The sequence below is a fragment of the Myotis yumanensis genome, unplaced genomic scaffold, assembly GCF_028538775.1.
Source record: "Myotis yumanensis isolate MYYU_CA2020_CCGP unplaced genomic scaffold, mMyoYum1.0.hap1 SCAF_7, whole genome shotgun sequence".
NCBI classification, from domain to species: Eukaryota; Metazoa; Chordata; class Mammalia; order Chiroptera; family Vespertilionidae; genus Myotis; species Myotis yumanensis.
This window is the reverse complement of record NW_027223758.1, coordinates 11,206,869-11,217,694: the sequence shown is the minus strand read 5'-3', so window position 1 is coordinate 11,217,694 and position 10,826 is coordinate 11,206,869.

Below are 10,826 nucleotides of genomic sequence, written 5' to 3'. Positions count from 1 at the left end.
GTCTGTGGCGATGTGTTAGAGCAGCCGTAAGAAACTCGCACAGGAGGGCTGTGGTAGGGCAGTCCTCTACCTGAGCCTCCCTCTCAAGAGCCGAATTTGGCAACATGAGGAGCAATCTCAGACCTGCTCCCAGGGAATTAAAGCTCATAGAATCATGGCCCTTTAGAGATGAGAAGAGACCTTCAGGCTCATCTAGTGCAGCATTTCGGAGTGAGATGTCCCCAAAATCAGTCTGGAACGTGTGGGCCAGTCAGTTAGGAAAGTTGCATCGGCTCTCCATTTTTTAAAGTCACAGCATTCTTCAGCCTCTTAGAGGCTCTGAGAAGGCCCCGCCCAAAGGAGCTGACCTCATGGGGAAGAAAGACAGGGAACAGGTCACATACTAGGCAGGAGACAGTGGGTTATGGATTGGGAGGGTGGCAGAAGGGTGACCAGTTAGCCATACTGGGCTGGGGGTGAATGAAGGCTGAATCCAGGGGTTCTGGGTTTGACAGTGGGGTAGATGGTGATGGCATTTTCTGAGGGGGCGTTCTCAGGGGGAAACAACATTTTGCAGGCATGGGGGTAGCTGGTGAGTTCCATTCTCGGTGTGACCACGTGGAGGGCCTAAGATACTGCCACACTGGGTTTCAGACCTGAACTGGAGCTAAGGAACGTGGGCATTATTCGTCTCAGGATGGGAAGCAGAGCTATGGGTGCCCATAGATGAAAAGACCAGGATCCGGGGCGGAGGCCTGGGGAGCTTCCACGTTAGCTGGAGAGGAAGGGGGAAGGGGCGGAAGCAGGGAAGCAGGGTGTCCTGGAACCCAAGAGCGAGGGCACAGGTTCACTGGAGAGAACTCGAGGGCCAAGTGCTGCCGAGTCCAGGGAGAGAGGAATGGAGATGAACCCATTGATTCGGCCTGAGGGGCACTGGAGACCTTGAGTTAGCCCATTGGTGGGGGAGTGGGGCAGAGGCTGAGGGGGCAGCGGGAGGGGAGAAGGGACAACTCTCTCTAGAGCCTTGGCTGGGATGGTGGAGAGAGCAGGACAGTGGCTGAAGGCAGCAGAGGGGTCAGTGGCTCTTTCTGTTTCACGGGGCTTTAAATCTAAGACCGACAGGGTCTGCTTCAAGCTTTAGAACCAGTTTGTCGACTGAGTGAATGGGTGGAGGAGGCGTGGAGACCAGCACACGCGCGGCCCATCAGCCTGTTGGAGCAGGGCTCACGGAGCATCCATCTGCTTCATGGAAATGCTGGTGGAAACGTCTGTCTTAACTCAAGATGTAGAATATTCTGCAAGGTGGTATGTTTTGAGATGAAATAGCAGAGCCTTTAGGGGACAGACTGGGCTTGGGTCCTGGCTCCCTTCCAACAAGCTGTGTGACCTCAGGCTGGTGACTTGACCCCTCTGTGTGTGACAGTCACTGCTGTAGAACAAATTACCTACACACTCGGCAGCTTAAAGCAGCACCTGTCTATGATCTCACAGTTGCTGTGAGCTGGGAACCCAAGATCGGTTCCTTGCCTCCTCTGTCAGGGTTTCTCTTGGGGTTGCGATCAAGGTCTCAACTGAGGCCGAAGTCTTCTGAAGGCTCAAGTGGGGCAGGATCCTCTTCCAGGCAAAATAAGCGGCTGCCAGCAGGACTCAGTTCCCCCTGGGCGGTTGCCTGGGGGCCTCAGCGCCTCACCATCTGAAGGCAGAAGCCACCCTAGTTCCAAGCAGAGTTTGTCAGGTAGGCAGGTGGGTGACTGTGTTTGGAACCCTGGGGAGGGGTCCAGGCCTATGGTATAAATGCGGGATCCTATGCACGTAGATGGTATTTAAAGCCAGGAGAGGGGATGAGATCACCGAGGAAATGCCTGCAGACAGAAGAGAGGTCCACGGCTGGGGCTGGGTCGCTCCCCTGTTGGGGAGGTGAGGAGAACCAGCAGCTGAGGGCGAGGAGGGGCCAGTGGGAAAGAAGAAGAACCAGAGCCAACAGGAACCACGTGAAGGACACACAGCAAGAAAGAAGGATGGGAACTGGCTGTGACGTGACTGCTGATCAATCCGGGGGCGATGATGGACAATTGCCCGTGGGTTTAGCAGTGACCTGGGGGGTGCTGGGTGATTCTGACGAGGTGGTGTCAGGAAGCTGATGGGAGTGACTCAGGAGAGAATGGGAGGGGACGGGCAGGGAGAAAGTGGGTACACAGCATGTCAGGGGGTTTCGCCATAAAGGAGAACAGAGAAATAAGGCCACAGCTGAAAGGGATTGTAGCGCCAAAATTATTGTTAAGGTAGAGATAATTGGATGTTTGTGTTGTGATTGGAATTATCTGGCATAGAAGGAAACATGGATGGGGCAGAAGAAAGAGGGAGAAGCTGGGAGATGTCTTGAGAAGGAGAGAGGGAGTGGGTGGGGTGGCCTAAGGGAGCAGGGCAGTTACGGAGAATATCAGGAGGGAGGCAAAGCGGAGCACCAGGGCCCGGATGCTGGTAGGGGCTCCCCAGTTCCCTCCTTATGAAATAGGAAGCAGGGCCATCGGGAGAGAGGGAGGGTGGTGGGAGGAGGCGCTGGGAGTTGAAGGAGAAGGCATGAGTCATCCGGAAGAGTTGAGAGTAGCCGGACGAGTGGCAGGAGCCCATGCATCATGGCGGTCATGGATGCACAGGGGTTGTTGTTGGTTTTCTGCAGCCACAGGCATGGGTGCAGGTGCGGAGGAATCAGCGTTGGATTTAACCAGTTTGGGAGAGTGGCCAATGCTTGGCCGTGGGATCTACGCTGGGAAAGGGGAGGAGGGAACACGGCCAGTGAAAGGTTGTAGCGAAAGCATGTCACATTCGCTGCCTGCATGCCTTGTTTATTTGGGCCGTGTTAGCGTTTGAGTTTGACGTGCTTATTTTAGGGACAAAGGTGGGATGTGTGGTCACAGGTGGGATGAATGCATGGAGTCAGGGCTCGAGAGAGAGAAGATGGCATCAAGAGTGGAGGGCCTGAGGTCGAGACCATGGAGGGGCTATAGTTATTAGGCATTTCAAGGTCTAGTGCCGTGGTTGGCAAACTGCGGCTCTCGAGCCACATGCGGCTCTTTGGCCCCTTGAATGTGGCTCTTCCTAAGCCTTAGGAGTACCCTAATTAAGTTAATAACAATGTACCTACCTATATAGTTTAAGTTTAAAAAATTTGGCTTTCAAAAGAAATTTCAATCGTTGTACTGTTGATATTTGGCTCTGTTGACTAATGAGTTTGCCTAGATTCTAGGGCAATGGTTCCAGTGCTGACCCCAGGCCAGAAGCCTGGGCATCCCCTGGGACCGTGGCAGAAATGCAGGTTTCTACCCCCACCCCAACCTCCGGAATCAGACCCCCTGCGGGCGGGGCCAGCAGTCTGGGTTTTTACAAGCCCCTCCGCTTTTCCGATACGTACTGTGATGTGAGCACCAGGGCTCTAGGGTCTGATGGCTGGCAGAGGAGGACAAAACTCACAGGACAAGAAGAATTTAAGAAACTGAGAAGTTGGGATGTGGCAGATGAAAGTGCCAAAAATTAAGACAGAAGTAAAGCCCCCAAAAAAGAAAGAAAAATGTGCTTGCCCAGAAGCTAAAATCACCAAGAAATGAGGACAATGGCCATGGGGTAGAGAACAGTCTAGAGGTGGCCAAAGGGAGCAGGAGACGCCCACATGGGGGCTGCGGGAGACCGGCAGCAGCCCCAGGTCCACCGCTTAATCCCGGCACCTGGGGACCTGTTACCTGACACACATTGACTTGCAGGTGTGATTCCTAAGCTTCAGGTGGGAGGAGCACCCTGGACCATCCAGGTGGGCCCAATGTATGCGAGGGCGGCCTGAGCGAGGGGCAGAGGGATGGGACGCCAGGAGCAAGAGTCGGGGAGCAATTTCGGGCTTTGCCAGGACATGGGTTCCCCTGGACCTGCAGAAGGAGCACAGCCCCTCGGACACCGTGAGGATCGCCCAGTGAGACTGACCCGCAGAACCGTAAGCCAATGAATTTCTGTCCTAATTTATCAGCGGCCTGCGGGGGAAGCCGGGCCGCAGGAGTGTGGCGTTCAGTTAGAGCCCAAACAGCAGGCCGCCTTGGGAGCGGAAATTGAGGATGGGGGGATTGTTTGTGTGGATATGCGATGCAGAGGCCAGAGAAGCAGCGTTTAGGGATTTGGGGGCAGAAAGTGGGGCCTGAAGAGCCTCATGGGGTCTGTGAGTGGAAGATGAGGGGGGGGTCCTGAGAGTTTGCTGTGAACAGGGATAAAGGGCAAAAGGGGTCAGCCCTGAAGGCGAGAGGGCGGGAAGGAGTGGAGTCTGGGATCCCCACTGCACGACCCTGAGGGGGTGCTGGTCCCTGAGTAGGACACCCTGGGGAGGTGTCCACGGTGTTAAATTCAGAATGCCTTTTGCAAGGTCCGAGTGGGAGACAGCAGCCATGCCAGAGGGTGCAGGGCCCCTGGAGGCTGCACACCTGCAGGATAAGTGGGGGTGTGTTCGGGAGCCACGGCTGCAGGTGTATCTGGGAGGACGGGTGGAGAGGACAGGTGGAGAGGAGCGAGCCGGGAGTTAACACAATATAACGTGTCCGCAGAGGCTCACAGTCCTGTCACTCACCTTGTCAAACAGACTCCCCCCAAGTCTCAGTTGCTCCACATTTGGCTGGTAAATGGCAGCTGGCTGGCTGCCCTCTCTCACCTGCCCCCAGGGGCTGCTGAGCCACAGCAGCGGCGTTTACAGGCAGGGGGCCGCTGTGACCGCGGGACGCCAGGGAGCAGCCAGCTGGCAGGCTCCGGTTCCAGGGCGTCCTACCTGCGACAAGGCAGCTGGCTGCTTCCAGAGCCCGGCTGGGGTGCCCCCGCGTGCCGTTAGCACTGAATAAACAGAGCCAGATGGGACAGAAGAAAGGACCCTCAAGGCAGGTGTTTGGCTTCAAAAAATGTGTTAAATATGAGGAAACGATTCATTTTCCATGCATTCCAGATGAGCCCACTGTTCTCAATATCACTTGTGCGTATGAAACTTAGACACCTTTGTGCTGGGGACACAGTTCCTGAGGGCCTACTGTGTGCAGGGCCTGCGCATGTGGCCCTGAGCAAAGGCAAGCACTGTCTGCCCCTGCATTTACAGGGTGGGAGACAGACCACAGGCGAGCAGCTGGCTATCCCAACAGGAGGAGCTTGTGTGTCGAGGAGCGTGCGGGGCAGCGGTAGGTCCCACACTGCAGCTGCTGCGCAGGACGCTCTGAGGTTGAGAGGTTTGACTGGAGACCTGAAGAATGAGGGAGCCAGGTCTGTGAAGCCCCGGGGTCGGAGCATGTCAGAGACGGGTGGGGAAGGGTCTGGTCTGGGCAAGGAACGGAAGAGAGGCCCAGGTGTGGCCAGAGGTGGGTCTGGAGAGTGGTAGGCAAGGAAGATGGCCGCAAGTCTCGCCTGAAATCTGGATCATTCTAAATGCACAGGAAAGGTCTGTGACCAGCAGACACTGAGGCTCTTGCTCTGTCTCAGACCCCAGAGGCTGAGCTGCCTGCTCCAGGTTTGGAAAAAAAAAAAAAAAAAGTAATGTTTGCAAGATGGCAAAACAGTTTCCTACTGTCCTTCTCTCGCCCAGTACTGATTTCTTCCAGCTTTCATAAAGTATACTTGACCAAAAAATGTAAGCTACTTAAAGTGTACATTGTGATAAGCTGGTATAGAGATAAGATGTGAAACCATTTCCCCAGCTATGTAATTAACACATCCATTTCTTCACGTATTGATGTTTTCTTGTGTGTGGGAATATGTAGGTTCTACTCTTCGAAAATTTCACTTACAATTGACCCTTGAACAACAAGGGTTTGAGCTTATATGTGGATTTTTTTCAATAAATGCTATAAATGTATTTTCTCTTCCTTATGATTTTCTTAATAACTCTTGTCTCTAGCTTGCTTTATTGTAAAAATATGGTATGTAATACGTATAATAAACAAAATATGTGTTCATCGACTGTATGTTACCAGTAAGGCTTCTAGTCAACAGAAAGCTATTCGTAAAATTTTGGAGTCAGAGGTTAATACAGTGGGGCCTTGACTTACGAGTTTAATTCGTTCCGAGACCGAGCGCGTTAAGGAGCTCGTTAACTCAAATTACTCTATCAACTCAATGCAAGAAATCGGGGGAGAGACAGCTGGTATCTCAAAAAATTCATTAAGTCAAGGCCCCACTGTACACAGATTTTGGATTGCAGGGGGTCAGCGCACCTCACCCCCTCGTTGTTCAAGGGTTAAGTGTATACAATAGTGTTGTCAACTGTGGCTACCATGTTATACATTAGATTCTCAGAACTTATCCATCTTGTAGCTAAACGTGTGTGCCCTTTTACCAACCTCTCCCAACCCCCAGGAACCACTTTTCTACCCTTTCTATGAGTTTGACTCTCCCCACTTAGATTCCACATATAAATGGAGTCCAGACACTTTCTCCGAGTTCCCCTTTTCATTACCTTGGGATGTTGACACAGAAATGGGGTTGTGGGTCATATGGTAGTTCTATTTTTAATTTTTTGAGGAACCTCCATATTGTTTTCCATATTGACTGTACCCATTTACATTCCTACCTCCTCACCAACACTTAGCTCTTGTCTTTTTGATAACAGGCACCCTATCAGCTATGAGGTGATATTTCATGGTGGTTTTGATTTGCATTTCCCTGCTGATTGGTGAAGTCGAGCATGTGTTTGTATACCTATTAGCCATTTGTATGTCTCCTTTGGGAAAATGTTTACTCAGTCCTTCTGCCCATTTTTTATAAAAACCAAATTGTTTGTTGTTTGTTTTGCTATTGAGTTATGAGTTCTTTATATATTTTGGATATTAACCCCTTGTCAGATTTGCAAATATTTTCTCCTGTTTTAAAGGTTGCCTTTTCACTTAGTTGATGGTTACCTTGGCTGTGCAGAAGCTTTTTTAGTTTGATGTGGTCCTACTTGTTGACTTTTTTTTTTTCTTTTGTGGCCTGTGCTTTTGGTGTCAATTTAAAAAAAAAATCATTTCCAAGACTGATGTCCAGAAGCTTACCTATGTTTTATTCTGGAATGTTCATGGTTTCAGGTCTATGTTTAAGTCTTCAATCCATTTTGAACTGAGTTTTGTGTATGGTGTGGGATAGGGGTCCAGTTTCCCCACGACCATTTAGTGAAAAGATTATCCTCCCCTCATCATTTAACCTTGCTCCTTTGTCATAAATTAACTGACCATATATGCATGAGTTTATATCTGAGCTCTCTATTCTTTTCCACTGGTCATGTCTTCTTTTTTTTTAAGTAGTGTTTTATTTTATTATTTTTTAAATATATATTTTTTATTGATTTCAGAGAGGAAGGAAGAGGGAGAGAGAGATAGAAACATCAATGATGAGAGAGAATAATTGATCAGCAGCCTCCTGCAAGTCCCACATTGGGGACCGAACCCGCAATCTGGGCATGTGCTCCGACTGGGAATCAAACCGTGATCTTCTGGTTCATAGGTCGATGCTCAACCACTGAGCCACCCTGGCTGGGCTGATCATGTCTGTTTTTATGGCAGTACAATACTGCTTTGATTGCTATTGCAATTTGAAACCAGGAAGTGTGATGCCCCCACCTTTGTTCTTCTTGCTTAAGATTGCTTTGGCTACCTGGGGTCGGTTGGAATTGCATACCAATTTTAGGATTGTTTTTTCTATTTCTGAAAAATGCCATTGAAATTTTGATAGGGATTAGGTTAAATCTGTAGACCACTTTATGACATTGCTTTTAACAATGTGGATGAACCTGGAGGGCATTGTGCTAAATGAAATAAGCCAGATGGAGAAAGAGAGATGCTACAGGATATCACTTATATGAAGAGTCTAAAAAGGTTGAACTTGTAGTAAGAGAGAGTAGAACAGTGGTTACTGGGGATGAGCTGGGGGAAATAGGGAGATTTTGGTCAAAAGGTACAAACTTTCAGCCAAGAGAACAATGAGCTCTGGAAACCTAATGCATATTTGAAAGTTGCTAAGAGTGTAGATCTCAAATGCCTCACCACACACACACACACACACAAAGGTAACTATGTGAGCTGATATGTGGCTTGATTTTGGTAATTATTCTACAATTTTTACATGTTGTATATATACAATTTTTATTTGTCTATTATACCTAAGTAAATTTGGGGGGAGGGAGATGAATGCAAAGGGAAATTATTGGAAGTTGTTAAGCATAGGTGTGATGTGAGTTTTCTTTAGGCTCAACTTGGTGGCTGTGAGGACAGGAGGGAACCCAGACAGCAAAGGGCCACTCTGTTGTCCAGACAGGAGATAAAGGTGGTCCAGTGAGCCTGAGGCAAGGAGGTGTGATTTCAGAGGTGGACCCACCAAGACGTGCTGATGTGTGGGGCTGGGGGACAGCAAGTGAGCCAGGGTCATGCCCAGGTTATTGACTAAGCAACTGCTCAGATGGTGTTGCCATAAAAAGGCTGTGCTTGGAGGGGTGGGGTGAGGGGACTGGGAATTAGAAAGATTGGGGTCCCCTTGAGCTAGAAATGGCTTATGGCCATTAAGAAGTCACACAGGAAGTGCCTGAGTCTGCAGAGTGCATAATTGGAGTGTAGGTAAGACCGTCCTGTAGATACTTTTACTGAAGGCTGCCCTGATGGTGTGAGGGGCAGGAGCCCAGCAGCAGTGTGTTCTAGGAGTGCTCTGCTAATAATAATAATAATAATAATAATCATCATCATCATCCTATATAATAAAAGCATAATATGCTAAATGTTCGGTCAGCCTGTCAGCCGCTCATCAAAGTGTAATATGCTAATGATATGCTAAAGCTGCTCAACCGCTCACTATGACGTGCACTGACCACCAGGGGGCAGATGCTCCAACTGGTAGGTTAACTTGCTGCTGCTTGGGTCCAGCCGTGGAGCCCTCCTGCAGTCCCTCCCTGGCTGGTTAACCTCCTGCATCCCTCCCTGGCCCCGATTGTGTAGTGTACTGGTGAGGTCCCTCAGCCTGGCCTGCACCCTCTCGCAATCTGGGACCCCTTGGAGGATGTCAGCGAACCGGTTTCGGCCTGATTCAGTAGGCCAGGCTGATGGACCCCACTGGTGCATGAATTCGTGCACCGGGTCACTAGTAGTAGTAGTAGTAGTAGTAATGATAATAATAATAATAATGATAATAATAATAATAATAATAAAAGGTTAAGATCAGGTTGTCACTGTACTTTGTGTCTGGAGTTCTGTGCCAAGCTTCAGAGTTTGAAATTTCTAGGAAAGCAAGAATATCCGGAAATCCTAGCACAGGGCAGGGATTTTCATCTCTTGGGGGAAACTGCAGTTTCCCCACAACCATTTAGTGAAAAGATTACCCTTCCCTCATCAAGTAACCTTGCTCCTTTGTCATAAATGAACTGACCATGTATGCATGAGTTTATTTCCCATGCATAAATGGTCATTTACCAAGTTTGACTTCTGAGTTTTCCAGGAGGGTGAAGGGGGAGACAGTTCAAAGTGGGAAGCCCTTTCTGCAGACGGTTTGGTCCAACCCCATTCATCTTTATACCATAAAATGGCATAATGTTGATAGCAAACTCGTCTCATGTAGCTCCTCACAGCTACCAAGGTTCCTCAAGCCAAAGAAACAACTCCACTTCCATTTCATTTGGCCCCTGTGGTCTGTGCCTTCTTCTCCCCAATATTTTACATTCAACCAACTCCTGCAAAAACCCAGCTTCTTTCCAGTTGATGAACCTGAACAGGCTGTGTAGGAGTCAGCGTTTTGCTTTCTCCCCCAGATCTCATTACTTCTGAGCCCCCCTGGTTGCTAACCCAGTGCCTATCAGCCAGGACGACACTCCACTGCACTATGGCTGCCCGGAGCGAGGAGGGACAGTCACAGGTTTGCAAAGTCGCCCAGGGCTGAGAGGCTTCCCTTTCCGATCAGGATTTGAAAGCTGGATAAGCTCACGTTTTCGTCTTGGAGGATCTGGTTAGAAAAATCCAATACCTATTGTCAGAGCTTTGAATCTTTCCTTCAGATGATGGGACAGGAGGTGCAGCTCTGGGTGAGTCTTAACTCTGTTTGCTAAACGATGGCGATTGTATCAATTGTTAACGCTTGTTATAAAGCATCCCATACCTGGGAGGAGGGACTATGCTTACCCTCGTTTTATATCTGGGGAAACGAGGCATCGGCTGAATTTGATTGTGTTTACCCAGCGTGGCTCACATATACAGGGTGTCCCAAAATTCACGCAAGATTTGAATTTTGCGTGAGCATTAACAACAACAACAACAACAACAACAAAATAAAAGCCTAATTTTACTTGGTTTATTGAATCAGATTCTAATATCTGTTGCCCTTTGATTTCAATCCCTTCAATTTGATAAGCATTACCAAGTACCAATTATGGCCCAGGAGCAGGGACAATGAAGACCAATGAAGACCATGGCTTTGTGTATGTGCCAGCAAAGCTATGGAGGCCATTTACCCGAGGTGCTATTCCATACATAACCCTATACTGTACACTTTATGAATCAATAAAAAATTTACAATTTTTAATTATAAACCTGTATTTTCTATCAAAATCACTTCTTGCGTGAATTTTGGGACACCCTATAAATGGTGAACAGAGGCTTACTTTTTAAACGGCTGTATCATTTTATCCTTGTTTTCTGTTTAAGATGGTTCTGAGTTTCTATTCAGGAAAAGTGGTAAAAAGTTTTCAGAAAGCGAGTTAACCAAGAAAATCAGTTGCACGCAGCCACAGCAGAAACCATAAGGGTCCTAGTGGCCTCTAGGTAACTATTTTTTGTGGGGCTCCTGTCTACATAAGCAATTTGAGGCACCCTCAGATAGGTGTCTCA